This window comes from Lissotriton helveticus, chromosome 3_1 (assembly GCF_964261635.1).
Source record: "Lissotriton helveticus chromosome 3_1, aLisHel1.1, whole genome shotgun sequence".
In the NCBI taxonomy this organism is placed as follows: domain Eukaryota; kingdom Metazoa; phylum Chordata; class Amphibia; order Caudata; family Salamandridae; genus Lissotriton; species Lissotriton helveticus.
The window spans coordinates 1,878,460,390-1,878,472,973 of record NC_136061.1 but is presented as its reverse complement, the minus strand read 5'-3'; the positions used below and the strand labels follow the sequence as shown (position 1 = coordinate 1,878,472,973).

The 12,584-nt window shown below is 48.5% G+C and overlaps 1 protein-coding gene and 1 pseudogene across 1 annotated transcript in view; one reads left to right on the top strand and one right to left on the bottom strand.

Annotated features, from left to right (window-relative positions):
* The window catches only part of LOC144823935 (sperm-specific sodium:proton exchanger-like), a 5,382,759-nt gene that overhangs the window by 4,124,943 nt on the left and 1,245,232 nt on the right, over window positions 1-12,584 (top strand). The gene's annotated exons all lie outside the window — the stretch shown is intronic.
* The window catches only part of LOC144825347 (zinc finger protein 862-like), a 40,809-nt pseudogene continuing 37,026 nt past the window's right edge, over window positions 8,802-12,584 (bottom strand).

Below are 12,584 nucleotides of genomic sequence, written 5' to 3'. Positions count from 1 at the left end.
GCATTCCTTCCTTTTTAATCTTAAAGGGGAGGCAAGTGGATTATGTGCCCAGCTACAGCAGGCTCTAAGGATATTAGAGCATTTTGCCCCTAGAGGGCAGAATGTTTTAATTATAAAAACAAAGGCATCGGAGCTCATGGGAGTTGAAATCCCAGAAGCTCCGACGCCTTTGATTTACAGCTGTTGCTGTGCTTGTTCAACATCTGACAGCCACGCGGAGGCTACAGCTGTTAGCTTTTGAACAGTCATAGCAACAGCTGGGAAGGCATGGGTGTTGATTTACCAAAATGCTACGGTTAGCAGAAGTGACATAATATGCCTATGACCCCCCCCCAACCCAAATGACACTACAGGAAGTGACTTCATATGACCTTTGACCCTGGTATCATTCAGGAGGTGATGCCACATGATCTTTGACCCTGATGGCATTACTGGAGCTGCTGTCACTTAAATTAAAAACCTGCAATATTTGATAATGGCCTAGTCTTTGTCAACCATAGCCACCTTATTTAATAATGTGTAGCTAGCCCCATCTCACCAATGTTCATGCAGCGTAGTGACCTTCCATATGTGGGCACAAACCTATTTGCAATGATTGTTCTCTCATCTGTATGACCTGATTACTACTCTTGCATTTATATGACCAGCCCAGTACCCTTACCTCTTTATATCTGTTCTGCACTAACCGTGAACACTCTGCCAGCTCTAATAACTATACACATAACCCACACATGTGTTTCTAACATGGTTTACAACCACTATTCTTTGCAAACATAACCATGCATACATTCTTAAGACAACACATGTAACATGTCACAGCAGATTTCTAATACAGGCATGGCCCAACACACATTTCTAAAAACACATGGGGCCTAATAATGAGTATGGCGATCCACAGGACCCCCATACTCGTGGTGTCCATCCGACCACCGCCACACTGGTGGTCCACCCGCCGTATTAGGAATGTGGCAGTCGGACCACCATGAGACAGGCAGTTCTGCAGTGATCTAGGATCCCAGTACACCAGTGGTCTGGAAATGGGAAGGTATATGCTGGTGGTGCAGCTGGGACATTGTTGAGCATATTCTGACTTTCATTTCCACCGCCTTTTTCATTGTGGTGAGCCTGCCAAGAAAAGGGTGCTAGACATGGAAGTAAGGAGGCCCTAACAGGGCCTCATTCCACTCCTGGTGAAGAACTTGGTAATTTTCGCTCTCAGGGAATACTTACTAATATAATAAGAACTTGGCACAGACTCTGAAAATATGAAAAAGACATCTTTATTAAACACAATTAAGTGAGGCTACGTCACCCAACTGCCTTAGCAATTGAATGAGGTAGTTTGCTGAATGGTCTCAGCACAGACCTTTTATACCATTTATTATGACCTAGGCAAACATTTTCTCTTTGCAGTACATTATTGTTGGTCACTCCCAGGACGTGCACACACTGTACGATGACAAACCCACTTTTCAGTTTGTCCAGCCCAAAATTAATCATCAAACAAACCCATAATAAACATTCTTCTTTAGACAAGCTGGACAAGACCCATAATGAAAAGGCCCGCAGCCCACATCATAAATAGACCATAAAGAAGGAACAGGAAGAGATAGGGGCAAGTTAAGTGATGTGTGCGTGTACAATAAACATTGCAATGTCCTGCTCTTTGATCTCTATCTGACCAGCTGCCTAACAAAGAACTGGCTCAACGAGGTCAGCCTCGGGCAAGGGAGTCAGCTTTCGCCAGGTCATGCAGGAGTCAACACAAACCCATGCTAAGGTTATGTCCTTAAATACTTATTCTGCCACAGTGAGGGCCTACTGTAAGGGCAATCCACAAAATGGCTGCCGTTCACAAAATGGAAGCCAAGGGTTCAGTACGAAAATGACGATTTCGAGATGAAATCGTTACTGGAATATGACGAAAATGCTTGTACATAGTGTACTAGCCATTCTCGGTCTTTTGATATAAAAATCATCATGCTACGACAAAGTTTATTACACAAGTCCAGAATTTTCAGTACCACACTGGGCCTGAGGGTGCATGCAGGGCAGCAATTGTTGTTCACCCATTGAATTGCAACCCTGTTCCTCCACGGTGTGGCATGCATTGCATGGTGCATGCCACACCAGGCAGCAAAGTGCCGTTGGTGCTCTCACAGTAGCGGTCTGCATGTTAGGCTCTCCTGTGAGCCTAACATACCACTGCTGTGAGATTACTGTAGCACAGCCTGCCCGTCCTGGATACAACTCTGAATCCAGCGGGTGGGCACACCATGGCCTTGGCGGTCCTCCTGCAGGCAGACCAGTGGCGGTGCTGCAGGAGGACTGCCAAAGTCACAATAAGGTACCAAAGTCAACGATGTACATGCCTTAAATAGACAACTAGACAAAGTGGTGTAGACACACAGCAGGGATTACTTTCAAAACAAGCACACTCAGAACATCCAAACATACCTTACAAACATCAAAAGAGGCACATAAAAACACAGATCTCATATGTGCACATCTTATACACATGCATACTTTCTACACAATCAATAAGAGACATTACTTTCATACAGACCCACTTAACCATAGAAAAGTCAGACACATGCTACACATACACGTACCTACACAATCTTTCTCTATCAGCATTCAAGTTTCCTCATTCCATGTGTGAATAATTCATTCATTCCAAGGATTTTTCCTTTCCATTCTGTCAATTGTAATTTTAATATTTCTAACAGGATAAATAGGATGTGTACAAGAATGACAAAAATAAATTCTGGTCTGTATCTGACACAAGCACATCCTTGTACAGCCATATATGTTAAACATATATGCTTGTCAGCCATAAACACACAGGCACAAATACTAAGCTAACAAATGTCCTACAAATACAACCAAACATGTTATCTACACTCACTGTCGGACACATACTAAACACATATACACACTGAGCCGGACACACAAACAAAAGGAACTACTTACATCAGGCTGTGCGAGGACTATAGGTTTTGTGGAGCAATGCCCCAAGTAATGGTATTAGTATGAAAGATGGGTATAGTTGTCTAGCTATTGCCAGAAAATCCATGAAAAATGTTGCAATATAGTGATATCTCCAAGCATGGATTGCTTTTTTTATGATGAGTGTATTCTTCCTTAAATGTGTGACAGATGGTGTATTTAACTGCCCACTCCATGTATTTTGGAAAGGCAGGGGAAAGAGAAAGGCAGAGGATGCTTATTAGTACATTGAAATCTTAAGAGCAGCGGGTCTGTACCAGTTCATATAGGCTTCTGCTGCTCCATTGTCTTCAATGGAACTCTCAACATTCCAATGTTCTAATAATAGACTGTTGTATAAGAAGTGTTAATCAAATCAACATTCTTTTTAGGACGCTGATAGAAAGAAGTCTATTGCTCTTATTACCATATGGCATTGAATTCTGACATATACAGCAGCTACTGTTACAGCACATATTGAAATTCCGAATTTGCTCTCTTTACTGAATACAACACAATTTCCCAGGTAAATGTAGACAGGTCAAATCTGCTAACATTTACCAGGAGAAAATGCCATTAAATGCTGATACATGCAGGATTGTGTACTATAAGCATCACATTCCTGCGAATCTGCCCCCAAATAAGAAAACTAGACTTGAACATGCATGGTTCAACAACATTTTGCTTTGTTGTCCACATTTCTAAATGAGATTCCGTAAGCCTGATTTTTTCACAAAGATGTGTGACTTGTAAACTTATGTGAAGATATGTGTTTGCTGCTATGGGATTCTCTAATGTCCATAAACAGTGGACTATCTTTGCACATGACCATGATCTCTGGAAGACATTCTTTAGAAAAAAAGTAAAAAAAGAACTACATGGTGGAACATTTTGGACATTGTCTAACTGTTTTTATTTTAAAAGTGTTAGAACATTTTAGAAATTAGTCCAACAATACCTTTGGCTGAAAGCAAGACTGTAGTTACCAGTGTTAGAACAAATGTCTAAAGGAGAAAATCTGCTTTCCCCGTGGTCCAGGCCAAGCCATTGGGAAGGGAAATAATAAAAGAGTCAGGGAAATGATGACTTCATAGCAGATACCAACGAATCCATGGTGTGTTGATGTGGTATTTAAATTAGGTTGCACTAACCCTAACGGCGTCAGCTTTGCATACACACACTGCACAACAACTGGCGACGAGGGTGGGATCCACCCGCTGCTCCGCCATGTACCGGAGATGTCACCTTCTTCTACGGCCCGGCGTGGGGCCACAGTTTTACCCCTGCGTGCCTTACGATGGGCAGCCCGCCGGCGTTTCCCGTGCAATACGGTCTTGTAGTCCAGATCATTGCTCCCTGAGGCTCACCGCTTGCTCTGCACACATGAGTGGTGCACTCTGCTGCCACCTGCAGGTGCATTTGATTTTGGCCACAAAGAGGAGGGTGCTGCTGTTGGCAGGCCTCACTGTGTTTTACACTGTGCAGGGGGGCCACCTGCTGCTGGCTCCGTGATTGACCTGAAAAAGAGGGCACCGTGCAGTACGAACCAGTCTCTGCAGTTTTAAGGTGGTAAGCCATGATGACATAAATTCCAGTGCCATATTCATCTACAGTGATCTGCCTGTATGACCTTTTGCCCTATGTGAATGCTCATTGTGAACCCCTCCCCCCCATGCGTGAGTCATCCACATCTTCCCAGTGAGGTACTGATGGCACATTGGAGACCCCTGTGGCATAGACATTGTCTTCTGCACAGCAAAATAACTTCTACTTTGGTGGTTTGAACTCTACCCTGGGGAGCACATGCTGTTGCTCAGTGATTGAATCACTCCAGTAACTTACAGAAAGTGCCATGTCAGCCATACCTCCCCCCCCCTTGAGCCCTTCCTTGTCAATGGTCCCCCATCCCCTCAAGCTGTGACGTGGAAAGAATGAGTAGAGTATCTTGAAACCTACTTTGCAGCTGTGGCATTAGAAGACGGCTGACAATGCCCCATGGTTCTGCACCTGGGAACTGCAGCCATTCACAAGCTGGGAAAATCTGTTGTAAAAGACGTTCACATATGACACACTGAAATGTGCACTAATGGCCTATTTTGAACCACTCGCAAACCCTCACTATGAGCATTTTCTACTAAGCCAAGCCAGACAACTAACTGACGAGTCAGTGGATGCTTTCTATCCCTGCCTAAGAGATCTTGCCAGCATTCTCACGCAACCAGCTGAAAACAATGAAATCCGTGCCCAGCTCATCCAGAGCTGTTCATCTGTAAAGCTTAGAGAAAACATCCTTTAGGTCCCAGGAATGCCCATAGCGGACATGCTGATGGTGGATAGGTTGAAAGAGTTATCCAAGGTGCGAGAAGCACAAATGGAAGCAGAACGAGTCCAAGTCAAGACGGAACCCGCCAACGCAATTGCTACTGGAGCCCCCGCCAAACAGAAAGCACGTGCCAAGCCCAGTCCTGCGCTTAAAACATTATATGAATGTGGAGGTTCATACCTATACCAAGGACCCTGTCCAGCACAAGGAACAAACAAAGTCTGCATGCAACAAACAAGTTCCGCATGCAACAAAGTGAACCATTTTGCAAAAGTATGTCGCTCATCAACGCCTCAGAGGGGTCAGGTGACAAAACCAAGCAGCACTCTGCAGGCTTTGCACGTCCCAGAAGACAAGGGAGACATGGATGACGATGATATAGAAGGGGCAGTCACATCATTCATGCCATGCAGCTGGAGAAATACCCTTGGAAACATATCCCGAAGTGTAACATGCTTCTCTGTGGTGACAGGACCATCCATCAACATTAAAGGCGCAATAAGTCATGCAGACACTGCCAGTTCAGCCCGCTTTGCTCCCCACCTCTACACAGGTGTTTGTAAATTTATCTACGTACTGCCTGGAGTATTCAAAACTGAGATTGCAGGGGCGTGGCCGGGCAAGATGGCCGAATGGACGTAATCCGTCTCGGCTCCCGGTCCACGCACTGTCTCAACTCCCATAAAGGCGGTTTTCGCGATTTTCTCTGCTGCCGTGGACGTCTTGAGAGGGCTGTGGATGTAAAGCATTGGCGGAGAGGGACTGCGACGTTGGATTGACCCGTTGAGTGCCTTATTTGTCCCCGCGGCTAATGCGGCTCCTGTAGCGCTCACGCAACATGGCAGCGCGGCCGGTGCGCTGCCTCCCGATGGCGTGCCCCGCCTTTAAACACTGCTCCTGGCACCCGATCCCTCCCACGGGAGACCTGTGAAGCATTTACGGGAGACTGCAGCGGCAATTTGGAGGCCCACAACGCAACCGGTCCTGGTCTCTTCTTTGCGGTTGCCTGATTTCAAGATGGTGGCTGCACGTGGTTTCCTGAAGGTGAAGCCCCACACGAGGTGTTTGCTGTCTTCCTTTTCGTGCGGGCTCTATGCCTAGAAGGGCCGGTTATACCCTCGCTTTCTCCTAGGACGTGGCGGCTTGGTGGTGGTGGCGAGCGGGGGCGGCTCTGTGCCATACACTACTTCTGTTTGCCTGCCCCTTCCCCACTGCGGTGATCCACGTGTGCAAGGCCGGCTCGGGGATCTTCCACGTGCGCTGGTGCCCTCCTGTTCGCGTTGCAGCGGAGGTACGCAGGGGTGTTGTCCTGGCCCTGGTTGTTTGCCTGCGCTTGCTATCCATGCTTGGTGGAGTGTCCCCGTTTCCGGGGTCTGCTCGGATGGGCCACTGAGAAGACCTGTGCGACGAGTTGATGTGGTGAGAGGACAACCCCTGGACGCGCTGCCTACTACAACGCAGAAGCTACGAGCTTACACGCGCTAGCGCACTTTGGGGGGGGACCCTTTATGCCGCCCAAGAAGACAACGGCCAAGACTCCCAACAAGGTTACGGACTTTTTTTCATCCTCCGAAAAACGATCCTCGCAGAGGGGGAACGCGAGTGGAGCAGCAATGGCCCTTACTAAGTCTGACCTTTTAGCAATGTTTAAAGATTTTAAAAACGAACTGCGCAAGGACATTGGCCAAGATATCAGGACCTCAATTGATCAACTGCGATCTGACTTGTCGGATCGTCTCTCCTCCCTACAACACGATGTGGACTCTATAGGCACTAGGGTCCTTGATCTCGAGGCCCATCAACAGGCACAGGAGACACTTACTACCGAAGTCCGGGAAGACGTGCGTTCCCTCAAGGAGCAGTTACTCCAATCGCAGCTGAAGGCGGAGGACCTCGAGAATCGGGCTCAAAGAGAGAACATACGTATTAGAGACCTGGAGGAGGGTACGGAGGGGCCGGACCTGGAGGCATTTGTTATCGACCTCTTCTCAGAGATTCTGTCATCGCAGTCCATCAAAATAAAACTGGACAGGGTCCACCGCGTGGGGCTTTTGACGCAGGGTGAGAAGAAAAGACCACGAGATGTTTTGGGCAAGTTTCACTCGTATAAGGTGAAGGAGGCGGTCCTGCAGGCGGCTAGGGCAAGAGACTCCATTACATTCCAGAACTACACTTGCGCCATCTACCAGGATGTAGCACCTTCGACTCTGGCCCGGAGGCAGCAGTTCCGACCCATCACTACCAAGCTACGCAACGATAAGATTCGCTACAGATGGACCTACCCCTTTGGACTCAGCTTTGACTTCCGAAACAAGCGACGCTTTATCACGGACCTGCAGGAGGGCTTGGACTTGCTGGGCATTTCTTCGAGTGAAGAAGCTCCGGCCCGGGATGGATCTTGTGAGGCTACTGGGGGTCCCTCGTCGACATCGGCCTGGTCGCGTAGGGGGAAGCGCTGGCTGCTTGCGAACCCACTTACAGCCTGGAATTCATCGCCTTTGACTTGCCTGCTGCCTCAGCCGAGGTCCCCTGCTGGTTGAATACTCGGTGCCAGGGGCCTGCATCTACCGGGAGAGCTGGGAGTATGGTTTCCTATGCCCCGCTGCGACCCCTGCACTCGCCTCATCGGAGACTCCCTATACCGGGGAGGAGAGTGGTGTCCATTGGTGGCCTCCCAAGTAAGACTATTGACTCAGTTCGAGCAGGGGTGGGCCAGCTGGGCAGACTTTCCTATTTGTTGGTATGATTCTGAAATATTGCTACTTTTCACTTGCTATGTGCCCTCGGGCATGGACAAATGCAGGGTCTGATTTGAGGGCTTATGCACCTGCCATTTTCTACTACACCGCACCAGTCAACTTATGTCTATGCTTTGTTGGGACGGGCGTGGACGGGGTCCTCGGACCTGATGTCCCCCTTGACCTTCGGGGGATTACCTCGACCCCGTGGAGGGCTGTTACGCTCGTTTGAATGTTCTCTTTGTTTTTTACATGTTTTTGTTTCTATGGGGGTTTTGGGGGGGTTAGGGAGGGTTGTGGTGGTGGCCTTTTTTACTGTGGCTTCTCTGTGGTTGCAACGATGTGGATGAGTCAATTTTGCCTGCTTGGGTTGTGCGTTCTGGAGGGGGGAGGTGAGGCGGAGGGTGGTGCGGGACATCTGGGGTGGGAGATGGAGCGCGGTCCGCTGGGTGTACCGTGATGCTAATAGTCATTGGTACTTGGAATGTTAAAGGTCTCAATTCCCCGCAAAAGCATCACAAAGTGTGGAAGTACATTATAGACCACCATCTTGACATTATAGCCCTACAAGAGATGCATCTGGCTAGAGCCGAGGAACTGCGCCTTCATCACAAACGATTTCCTTTAATCTATCGGTCCTCGGCGATCACGAAGCACAGAGGGGTAGCTATTCTGTTCCGCGCTTCCACACAATTCCAGCCTTTGGGAGTCCAAACTGATAAGGGGGGCGCTGGCTTTTGATCAAGGGTCGGCTAAAGGGGAAAATCTGCACCTTTGCGGTGCTCTATGCCCCAAACACAGGCCAGGCGGCGTTTCTGAATTCCTTCCTGGGGAATCTTACTGACTTTGCAGAAGGGCCACTGATTCTTTTGGACGACTTTAACCTAATTTGGCACAAAGAACTAGATAGTACACACACGGAAAGGTCTCCCATGAGCTCTTTCTTCGGGGAGATCCAACAACGGCTACAAGACCTTGGTCTCCTGGATTCCTGGCGCGCGCTTCACCCACAAACAAGGGACTACACGTTTTACTCACATGTTCATCGCACATACTCTCGATTAGACTACATCTTCCTCAGTCAATCCCTACAGGGTGTGTTCCAGGCCGCTAAGATTTTCCCACTCTCAGTATCCGATCATAGCTTATACACGGTTTGCCTCAACTAGTCTGGTAACGTCTTCACTACCCCCAGATGGTACTTTCCACCGCCACTCGCTCGTGATAAAGATTCTTGCACCAAGCTCAGATCCGCCATCACTGACTTTTCAAAGCTAATAACCCTGATGACACCTCACTCTACACAACTTGGGATACATTGAAAGCGGTCATACGGGGGGAGTGTTTTGCCCTTAATTCCACCCTAAATAAGCAACACGCACAGGAGAGGGAGGCGTTGGAGGCTGAACTGACCGCACTTGAACGCCAACACAAAGTCAATCCTACCAGGCAAACATTGTGCCATCTTACGGCCCTTAGGGGTAAACTCCGGGCCATCTACAACAACAGGGCTGAATTTACTCTTCTTAAATTATGCCACTTATCCTATAGTCAGGGCAATAAAATTGGTAAACATCTCGCCAGGTAATTGAAGGCTAAAAGGGAAAGAGAGTACATTGGAGGGATTCTGGGCCCCTGGGGAGAGGTGACACATAAAGATGAGGATTAAGCTGCGCTGTTTCGGACCTTCTATGAGGACTTGTACTCTAGGGATTCTTTGGAGTGGGAGGACCAACAGGGATATCTTCAATCACTGTCTTTGCCCCAGGTATCCGCAGCCTGGAATGACCAGCTCTCTACACCCATCACCCTAGATGACGTCACGTGGGCCATTAAAAAACTGAAATCCCACAAAGCCCCGGGCCCGGATGGCTACACTGCCCTCTTCTACAAGACCTTCGCTCCTGACCTTTCCCCTTACCTAGTGCAGCTTTTTAATAAGATGGCGGAAGAAGGAGCTGCCTCCGGCACTATGTCCGAGGCAGGGATTTCTGTGATCCCCATGCCCGGGAAAGATCCCCATTGTTGTGCCTCCTACGGGCCGATAGCGCTTTTCAACCTCGATGCCAAGCTATATTCTTCCATCCTAGCCAAGCGCTTAAACGATCTTATGCCCATCCTCATTCATCCGGACCAATCAGGGTTTATTAAGGGTCGTCAAACTCACGACAACACTCGTAGAATCATTTACTTAATTGAGAAAGCCAAAGTCTTGGTAGGATTGGACGCCGAAAAGGCTTTTGACAGAGTGGATTGGACTTTTCTGTTTTGCACGCTCTCGGCTTCTGGCTTTTCCTCCAAATTTATCAACATGGTGAGGGCCAATTATCGCCTTCCTAGCTCCAGGTTAATGGAATACAATCGCCTAGATTTCTCCACTCCAGGGGCACAAGACAGGGCTGTCCCCTTTCCCTACTCCTTTTTGCGCTCAACATTGAACCTTTAGCCCTGGCAGTCCGTTCCAACCCAGACATTCATGGCATCCCGTTTACGGGGCAATCCCACAAAATATCCCTGTTCGCAGATGATGTTCTGTTGTCCTTGTCCAATCCTGAGATGTCCCTTTTGACTCTGCAATCAGAGCTTGAGCGCTTTGAACTGGTGTCGGGGTTTAATGTTAATCTAGGCAAGTCCTACATTCTCAATCTCACGCTCTCACCCACGGATGCCCTGCGGCTCCAAGCCCTTACTCCGCTATCTTGGGCGGCCTCCTCCAACCAATATATGGGGATCCAACTTACACCGAGAATAGACGGATTGTACGCTGCTAATTTTCCGCCCATTCTCACAAGTATTCAGGCTGCACTCACGACCTGGAAGCTCTTATTCCTTTCATGGTTAGGACGTATTCACGCAGTGAAGATGACGCTATTACCCAAGCTCCTTTATTTATTCCAAGCTTTACCCATCGAGCTGGAGTGTGACTTCTTCAAGAAGGTGAAAGCTATGATACTACGCTTTGTCTGGCAAGGGGGACGGGCTCGCTTCTCGTACTCAGTTGCGCCGCTCACGCGCCGAGGGGGGGGTGGCTCAACTGAGGGTTTTAGTAGAATGGTCCCAGCAGGAATCCGAGAAGCATTGACTCCATATGCACCGCAGCGTAACGGGGTGGACCATCTGGGATTTGTTGTGGCGGCCTCGTAGGGACAGACCCCCGAACACGTATATCAGTACACCCACATGCCCTACTCTTAAAATATGGGACTCTGTTTCGGGTGACGATCGGTGGACCACATTCCCGTCCCCGTTTACCCCGATCCATTTTAATTCGGCCTTCCCTCCGGCTCAGCACGAGGGGCCGTTTGATGCCTGGCGGAGGGGGGGTTGCTTATCATTAACACACCTGTTCCATACTTATGATCCCCTTACCTTTTATCACTGTAAAAGGAACTTTGAGTTGAATGACACGGAGCGATTCCATTACACCCAATTGATGCATTGGGCACTCACCCCTACGATACGAGAGGCCGCCACCCGACCTTTAACAAAATTTGAGGCCTTTCTCACTAAGTCTTCCACCATGAAAGGGGTGATCACATTTATTTATAGTTTTTTACTTAAAACTGTGCTCTCCCCGCGCCCCAGATACATGTCCCTGTGGGAAGATCTACTACACCGTCCCATTTCCGAGGAGGAGCGGACACACCTCTGGTCTGATGTGACACGCTTTAATCACTCCTCAGAACTCAGGGAAGCACACATGAAAACTATGATGGACTGGTATTTACATCCTTCCAAACTCCACCTGATCTTCCCCACCTCTTCCGACAGATGTTAGAGAGGCTGTGGACTTTTGGGTGACTTCCAGCACATTTGGTGGGACTGCCCGACCATTCGTCCTTATTGGGAGGAGATTTTGGCACATATAAAGGACACTATGGCAGGCGTTCTTTTAGGGCTCCGTGACCCTGCCCTAGAACACCAGACTAGAGCTGACACGATGATTATGTGGCTCTGCATTGGAGCGGCCAAGATCACTTTGGCGACTGTGTGGAAGAGCAGGGAAGCTCCGGCTATCTCACTCTGGCACTCCCGCCTTTGGCGATTGCTTAGCCTTGAGCGTATGGCTAATATTTTTAGGGATGATTAGAAAAATTTTGAGTTCAAGTGGGGTCCTCTGGTCACCTTCCTCTCTCGGGGACTTCCGTCCACAGTATGCCCCTCCTCCGTCACAGCCCTTCATCTCTTCCAATACTGACCACAGTTTCGGACTGATTGATTTATCATTATTTTTAACACTGCCGCCACCACGGGTGAGACGGGTGGGCGGGTGGGAGGGGGAGTGGGGGAAGGTTTGTTTCTTTGTTTCCTGTCAATTACTGGGTTTGGTGTGTCTACGCATTTTGTTTTTCTTTCCCACAGCACTCCAGTGGCACACCTTGGAGAAGGACTTGTTACAAACGGGCGCCACAACTCCTACAGACTGCCTCTATACGCTGTAAGGGTGCATGAGTATCGTTTCTTTCTCAATCCTCTGGTTATTTAGACGCTGTACTTACCATTGGGCTTATTTTCAGTGAGGAGGGACTGTTTAT